This window comes from Malania oleifera, chromosome 6 (assembly GCF_029873635.1).
Source record: "Malania oleifera isolate guangnan ecotype guangnan chromosome 6, ASM2987363v1, whole genome shotgun sequence".
In the NCBI taxonomy this organism is placed as follows: domain Eukaryota; kingdom Viridiplantae; phylum Streptophyta; class Magnoliopsida; order Santalales; family Ximeniaceae; genus Malania; species Malania oleifera.
Genome location: NC_080422.1, coordinates 54,742,295 through 54,749,224, shown reverse-complemented (window position 1 = coordinate 54,749,224; position 6,930 = coordinate 54,742,295). Strand labels below are relative to the sequence as shown.

Below are 6,930 nucleotides of genomic sequence, written 5' to 3'. Positions count from 1 at the left end.
TGTAGCCAACTCCATCATCAAAAAGGGGAAGATAGAGGATTGGGTGTGGGGTGATATGAAAGTTGACTTTAAGCCCACTTAAAGGATGAAAATCCCCAAATTAGGCTAAAGATCTACGATATTGCACTCTTACCATTGGAAACCCACATGGTTAATGGAGGGGTTGCTATGATATTCGCCGAGGCTGATGGGGGAGGTGGTAGCCTAATTCTGGCCATATTAGTCAAAACTTTTAAAGCTCTCAATTTCTGTCAAACTAAGAGAGCAAGTTCCTCAGATGTTGCACCCAGTTACTATTCATATAGTTGATTAGTCATGCTTTGTCAAGCTAAAGATCTTCAAGGAGGTATATTGGAGAGATCTAAACCCCTTGGAGAAATTTGCTCGATATGCTTGGAAGAATTATGGTGGGAGAATTAGGAGGATGCTATAAAGTGACTAGGAAGAGGAACAATTTAGTGGGTAGACATTTGGATGCCTCTAAGGTCCTTATTGTTCAGTTTGGATAGTTTTAATAGGTCCCTCTATTTGGACCTAGGGGTTGCATCAACTATGCCCCGTCTCTAGTGCTCCAACTGATGGGGCACCACCAGTGCATTTACCCGCACCACAGGGTAGATGCAATTTCATTTCTACTATGGAGATTTGGCTAACTTGGGGGAGTTCACAGAAGCTAGGACGACATGGTATTATTAGAGATCCTTAAATAAAGGAAACATGTTGACATTGAAAACTACTAGGTACCTTACATCGCATTGAGGTAGGGGCAAAGACTACAAAGTTCCTTGAGCTTATGGGCCAAACAAGCCTCTAACAAGGCATGATGACCTTATAGGATTACTATGAGGGGTTCTAGGACCAGCAAGAGATCTACTACCAGAAGTGGGAAAGAAATAAATATAAGATGGAGGAGAAATAAGGGATCCTAGTGGCAGAGAATGAGATATTGCAAGAATAGGTAGAGTACAAGGGCCGAGCCAGGTGAAAAACTTAGCAGAGGGTCGGTACATTGAGAAAATGAAGAAGAGAGTTAGAAGAAGAAAATAATAAGTTGGGTGATAGGTTGCAAGGTGACCAAAAAATGGAAAAAGGTGATGATGGCCCTAGAGCATATAAACCACGTTCTAAGGGAAAAGCTGAGGAAACAGGACCTAGAGACCATTTTATTGGAGGAATAGGGTCCATGAGCAAGGCATATGTATTAATATATTGGAACTTAGACTCTAGAAGTAGGGGGATCATTGGCTTTACACTAGACATTCGTGTAGGAGGCTAGACATAAGGTGGCTTATATGATAGAGATACACCATGCCATATGGGAACAATTAAGCTTGTTGAACTTCTTATTGCGAGAGGTAGGGAAGATGGTCCAAGTGTTATATCGAAGAGCTGGGAGAAATTTAGTAGCCTCCACCTGACCACAATTAACACCAAAGTGCGGAGGTTCCTATCGGATGCCATGCAATTCCTCAAGGAAGCCTCCATAGTATACCACTCCTAGAAAGCAAAAGAGTTATTGAATAGTGAAAACTCGACTCTAGGCCAACTTCCATAGGACATATAATTCCTTAAGGATTTTTGTCTTATATTACACTTATAAGATAACTTCTCCATATAGGCTACGCAATTGTAATGGATAATGAGACATGGTTGGTTTTTAATGTGTTTTGTTTTTCCTTTATGAATATTGTGTATTGCTTGTTTGATTGGTGTTTGTTTATTTATTGTGTCTTTTTTATTTCTTTCAAAAATATTTGGGCAAAATTGCTCCCAAAAATAAAAATCTCCGATTCGCTTGAGCTCTTATAATTACTAGATCTTAAGCAAGAGAGGTGGATCCTTAGGAAATATAGAATGCAAAAGGATCAGTAAAAAAAAAAAAAGATTTGAAGCCCTCGAAAAGGAAATTCAAATTTAATGGCCCTGCTTAAAGGGAATGTTGTTATAGACCACACTCTTCTAGCTTTGCCAGAACACTTGTCTAGGGACTCCTTTTTTTGATTTCCTCTATCACCTGCACCGGCTTCAAAGGCTCCTACTATAGAGGAATTCTCTATCAACAATCACATGACATATCTTGAAGAACAACTACAAACCTTATAGGGGACTTAGGATTATACAGACAATGAGTTTGAATAGTAGTGCTTATTTATCGATGTCAACATACTAGTCAAATTCAAAGCCCCTAAGTTTGAGAAATATAACTAGACGAGACGCCCGAAAACTCACCTCCAAATGTATACACACAAGATAATGATGTATGCTAAGAATCATAAACTTTTGATTCATGTGTTTCATGAAAGCCTAACTAAACCCACGTTGCACTAGTACGCCATGTTAGACAAGAGAGGATTTAGAGATGGAAAGACTTGGCCGATGTTTTCATACTTTACTACCAATTTAATACATACATAGCTCCCACTAGGCCATAACTAAAAAGGATGGAGAAAACGAAATCTAGACGTTCTTGGAGAATGCTCAGAGGTGGAGGGAAAAGGCCCCTAAATGCAGCCAGCCTTAGAGAACAAGGACATGGTATAGTTGTTTATAAGGACATTCTACGACATCTACTACAAGCAGCTGTTGAGCCTAATCTTGAAAAATTTTGCCAAAGTAGTTGCTACAGGCAAGAATGCGGGAATAGGTTTGGAATTAAGGAAGCTGGTAGATTATGTCACCCTGCACTTAGGATACTTACATGAAAATAGGATCGTATATGGGAAGAATGATAGGAGGGAAGCAAAGGTTGGAAGGATCAGCACAAGGAGCATAACAGAACCACAAAATCCTACTCAAGCCGTAACCATATACTTGTTCACTACTTATCGGCTATCTTCGGCCTACCAAGTCCAGACCAGTATGCCTAGTCAGCCAAATCTTGGCCAAGAGAGGTTTGAACCCAAGCTTAGGAGAGATTTTACACCATTGCCTCTGCCCATGTCGGAGTTATATAATAAATGTCATGCCTAGGGGTGGATAACCCAGATACCTGTGAAGACTCCAAGACTTGGTAAGTGGCTAAACCCAAATATAACATTTAGTACCATATGGGAGCCCCTGATCATGTAATGAACAGGTGGTGGATACTAACGCATAAGATAAAAGATCTGATTGATGCCAAGCTCCTTATTTTCCAGCCCACTAAGGAGCCCGAATGCCCCAAGGTAAAGACAAATCCTTTACCGAACCATGAAGAAACATTAATCAACTTGATAGAGGTAGAATCAATAGCTGATCATTTGATGTGTTCATAAAATGTACTATTTTAGGCCCCCATTTACCTATGTTTTGTTCTCATTTACATTGTAATTATTTTTTTTATCCTATTTCATAGTTACATGTGGTTTTTTTTTCAGGTTTTCAAAAATTGGAGCTTAAACTAAGGATTTAAGCAATGCAAGAAGCCAAGGAAGCAATTGGGAAGCACAAGGCTTAACCAAGTGCTCAACCAAGTCTCCAAGGCCTTTGTCCACCAAAGCAACACAACCTTGTTCGACCATGTGGTGTGACCATGCCATCACAAGGGGTGACCATGTCACAAAATAAAGACTCCAAAGTGCTGACTGAAGTAGAGACACTGAGAGCTTCGACCAAGGGTGCGACCAAAAAAGCTTGAAGGTGCGATCACATCGAAGAAGCCATCAATTGAACCCAAGAATTTCCATAGTATCTTGACCAAGGCATGACCAGGTTAGTGACAGACCTTGAATGTCATGGGTGCCATTTAGAATAGGTTTTTAATGCTTTCTTTACTTTTATGTCAAGTTCCCAATCGGTGTCTTACGAAGCTAGTGACAGGCTTTCGAGTTTTGATCAGTGCCATAGTAGATTTACTGCTTTCTTTCAAGTTCTTGTTTGGTTTGTATTCGAATTTTTTGAAGGCCTGTGGCAAACTTCAAGTTCCAATTGCTGCCGCATAGAGTAGTTGGTTCTCAATTGTGTTCCCAAACATCTAGTGATAGGCCTTCGAGTTTCAATTGATGTTGTTTTTAATTACTTGCCATTTACATTACTTTGATTTAATTCCTACAATTTCAATGCCATGTGTTTAATTTCTTGCACATTTAGTTCTTTGGTTGTGATGAAACCCTAGGCATAGGAGAACATAACTAGGGATTCACTCACTTATATGTCATAGGGTACAATTTTGTTCACTGCATAGGGTATACCCTGGTTCTTGATCGTGCTCCAGACGATTAGTGCACCTTCGCTACCTTATGTCACTCGAGTGGTTCACTTAACTATTGAACCTAGTACGGATAGTTGACCAAACATAGTTATCACAAATGACAGCCTAATTCATAAACAGAGACACGCTTTCTAAAAGTAGCTTCAATACAATTTACTTACTTTTGAAATTGATAGAAACACCATCAAATCCATCTTTCTATTCTTGTTTCAACGTGGTAAGCTATATTAAAATTGGTGCATCCTTGCACTAGAGTCCCTGAGATCGACACCTGAATTACTCCCTGTTCTACTAAACTTGGTATTAGTTAGGTTATAAATATTATCTTTGATAGTTAAGGACCCAAGCCTTGGCAAGCCTACCAAATTTCGGCACTGTTGTCAGGGATTCAGTTACGGTAGTGAGCCAAGTCCTAGTGTAGTTTACTACGTAGTTTTCTTTTTCTTTGATTTCTTTTGTTTTTTTTTTCTTTTGTTTGATACTTGAAGTCTTGATTGTGTGTTGAATTTGTATATGCTAGGTTTGCTATCTTTGGATCCTAAGTTAGTGCCTATAGACCCTAAGATTAAGAGATCACATACGTCAATTAGGAAATCTACTTCTAGTCCAGAGTTAGCTGAGTCCTTTGAACCTAAACTCATGGCCGAACCTCGACCAATTCCCGCTTACCAAAACCTAAGAACCTCTTATTCCCCATCAACCTGTGGTAGAAAAGCAACCTCTTTAGCCCTTGAGGGACTATTTCATACCCAATGCATACACGTCGTTGTCTTGCATTTAATTCCCAAATGTTGAGGCGGCTTAATTCAAAATAAAGACCTCCACCATCTCAATGCTTCCCAATTTTTTTTGAGAATTCAACTAAAAATCCATACAAGCATCATGATGAGTTTCTTGAAATTTGTCCCACCATCTATATACCTCACTTTAGTGATGATGCCCTCTGTCTAAGGCTATTTCTGTTCTTTCTCAAGGACAAAGCCAAATATTGGCTGAATTCCTTAAAGCCAAACTCGGTGATCAACTGAGCCATCATGCAACACGAATTCCTGAAAAATTTCTTCGCCATTGGGAAGTCTAATCAGCTTAGAAAGGGAATCACCAGCTTCTCAAAAATAAATGGTGAACAGTTTTTTGAGACATGGGAGCGCTTTAGGAACCTTTTGCGCAAATGCGCACATCACCAAGTCCCTAGATGGCAATTAGTTCAAACCTCATATGAGGGGTTAATCGAGCATGATAGAGCCATGGTAGATGCATCTTGTGGAGGCACTTTCCTCACAAAGCACGAGAATGAGGCTTGGACTCTTTTTGACACCCTTACCGAGAATTCTTAACAACATACTATTGTTGCTAGTAGACCATCTCAACCTTCATCTTCCCATCCTAAGGGAGTCTATGAGTTAGCTACTGGCCATAACCTTACACCCACACTAGACAACATTGTGAAGAAACTAGATTATTTCTTGTCCCCTGGACAACAACCTTAGCCAGTGGCGTGTGCAAAGGTATGTGCCATCTGCTCTAATCCCTGTCACACATGCTATAATTGCCCCTATGCACCTCCCATACCTGAGTTTGTGCAGGAGGAAGTTAAGACCACCCATAATTGGTATGACATGCCGACTAATGATCCATATTCTAACAAGTAGAATCATGGGTGAAATAAACATCCTAACTTCTCTTAGAGGCCACAAGCTCCTGGTTTTCTTGCTCAAAAACCTTAGCAATCAACCAATGTTCCACCTCCTTGACCATTTGACAATTCAAATCCTCAAAATCCTTCCATATCTGCCCTTCAACAATCATCTTATCAACAATCATCTCCTCTTCAGCTCTAATATGATAGATCTTTTTAGGAGATGGTGTTGAAAGCCTTTAAGGGAATCGAGGCCAATCATTAAGTTGATCAGCAAATACTCCACTCCCACTCTCATTCTATTTCCAATCTAGAAGCCACTATGGGCTAGCTAGCAACATCCTTGAGTAGGAGAGATGGGGGTAAGTTTCCAAGTTAGCCTCTTGTTAACCCTAAAGGCCATTAGGGGGTAGAGTGTGAGCCGTTTGCTAGTCATACAACATATCATGAGCAAGCTCAGGTTGTGACCACCCTTAGAAGTGGAAGGGAGATAGATAATAAGGTTGAGAAGAAGTTAGACCTAGGTAAGGGTAAGGAGAAGATGAGGGTAGATCCCAGTGTTGAATCATTCATCCCCTTCTCCTCTAATCTAGTAAGCAATCTCAAGATTCCCACCTCCTCTGCTGAAGGAGCATTGCCCCATTATGTCCCTATAGTGCCATTCCCTGAAGCTCTTCAGACACATTTTAAGCCTAAGAAGGAAGAAATTGAAGAGTCCATAATGGACACTTTTAGGCAAGTAAAGATCAATCTTCTTCTCTTAGATGCCATCAAGCAAGCGTCTACTTATGCTAAGTTCCTCAAGGATCTGTGCACTCAAAAACGCAAATCTAAGGTGCACTTGGACAAAAGGGTTAGATTGACCAAGCATGTGAGCTCAATTCTTTTAGGTTCTATTGCCCCAAAACTTAACGACCCTGGCGCTGCCACCATCTCATGTGTAATTGGTGATTACACTATCGATAGGGCTTTTTTAGATTTGGAAGCGAGTGTAAACCTACTTCCTTACTCAATCTACAAATATTTTGGTATAGGAGAACTGAAGCTCACCCAGGTCACTTTGAGTTTCGTTCACCGATTTATAAAAAGGCCCTAGGGTGTT

At 40.2% G+C, this 6,930-nt stretch overlaps 1 non-coding gene across 1 annotated transcript; it reads right to left on the bottom strand.

The window, feature by feature from the left end:
- Positions 1–5,272: 5,272 nt before the first annotated feature.
- Positions 5,273–5,378, bottom strand: LOC131159009 (small nucleolar RNA R71). The gene has a single exon (XR_009137623.1). It is a non-coding gene; the product is annotated as a small nucleolar RNA R71 (small nucleolar RNA).
- Between the last annotated feature and the right edge of the window lie 1,552 nt (positions 5,379–6,930).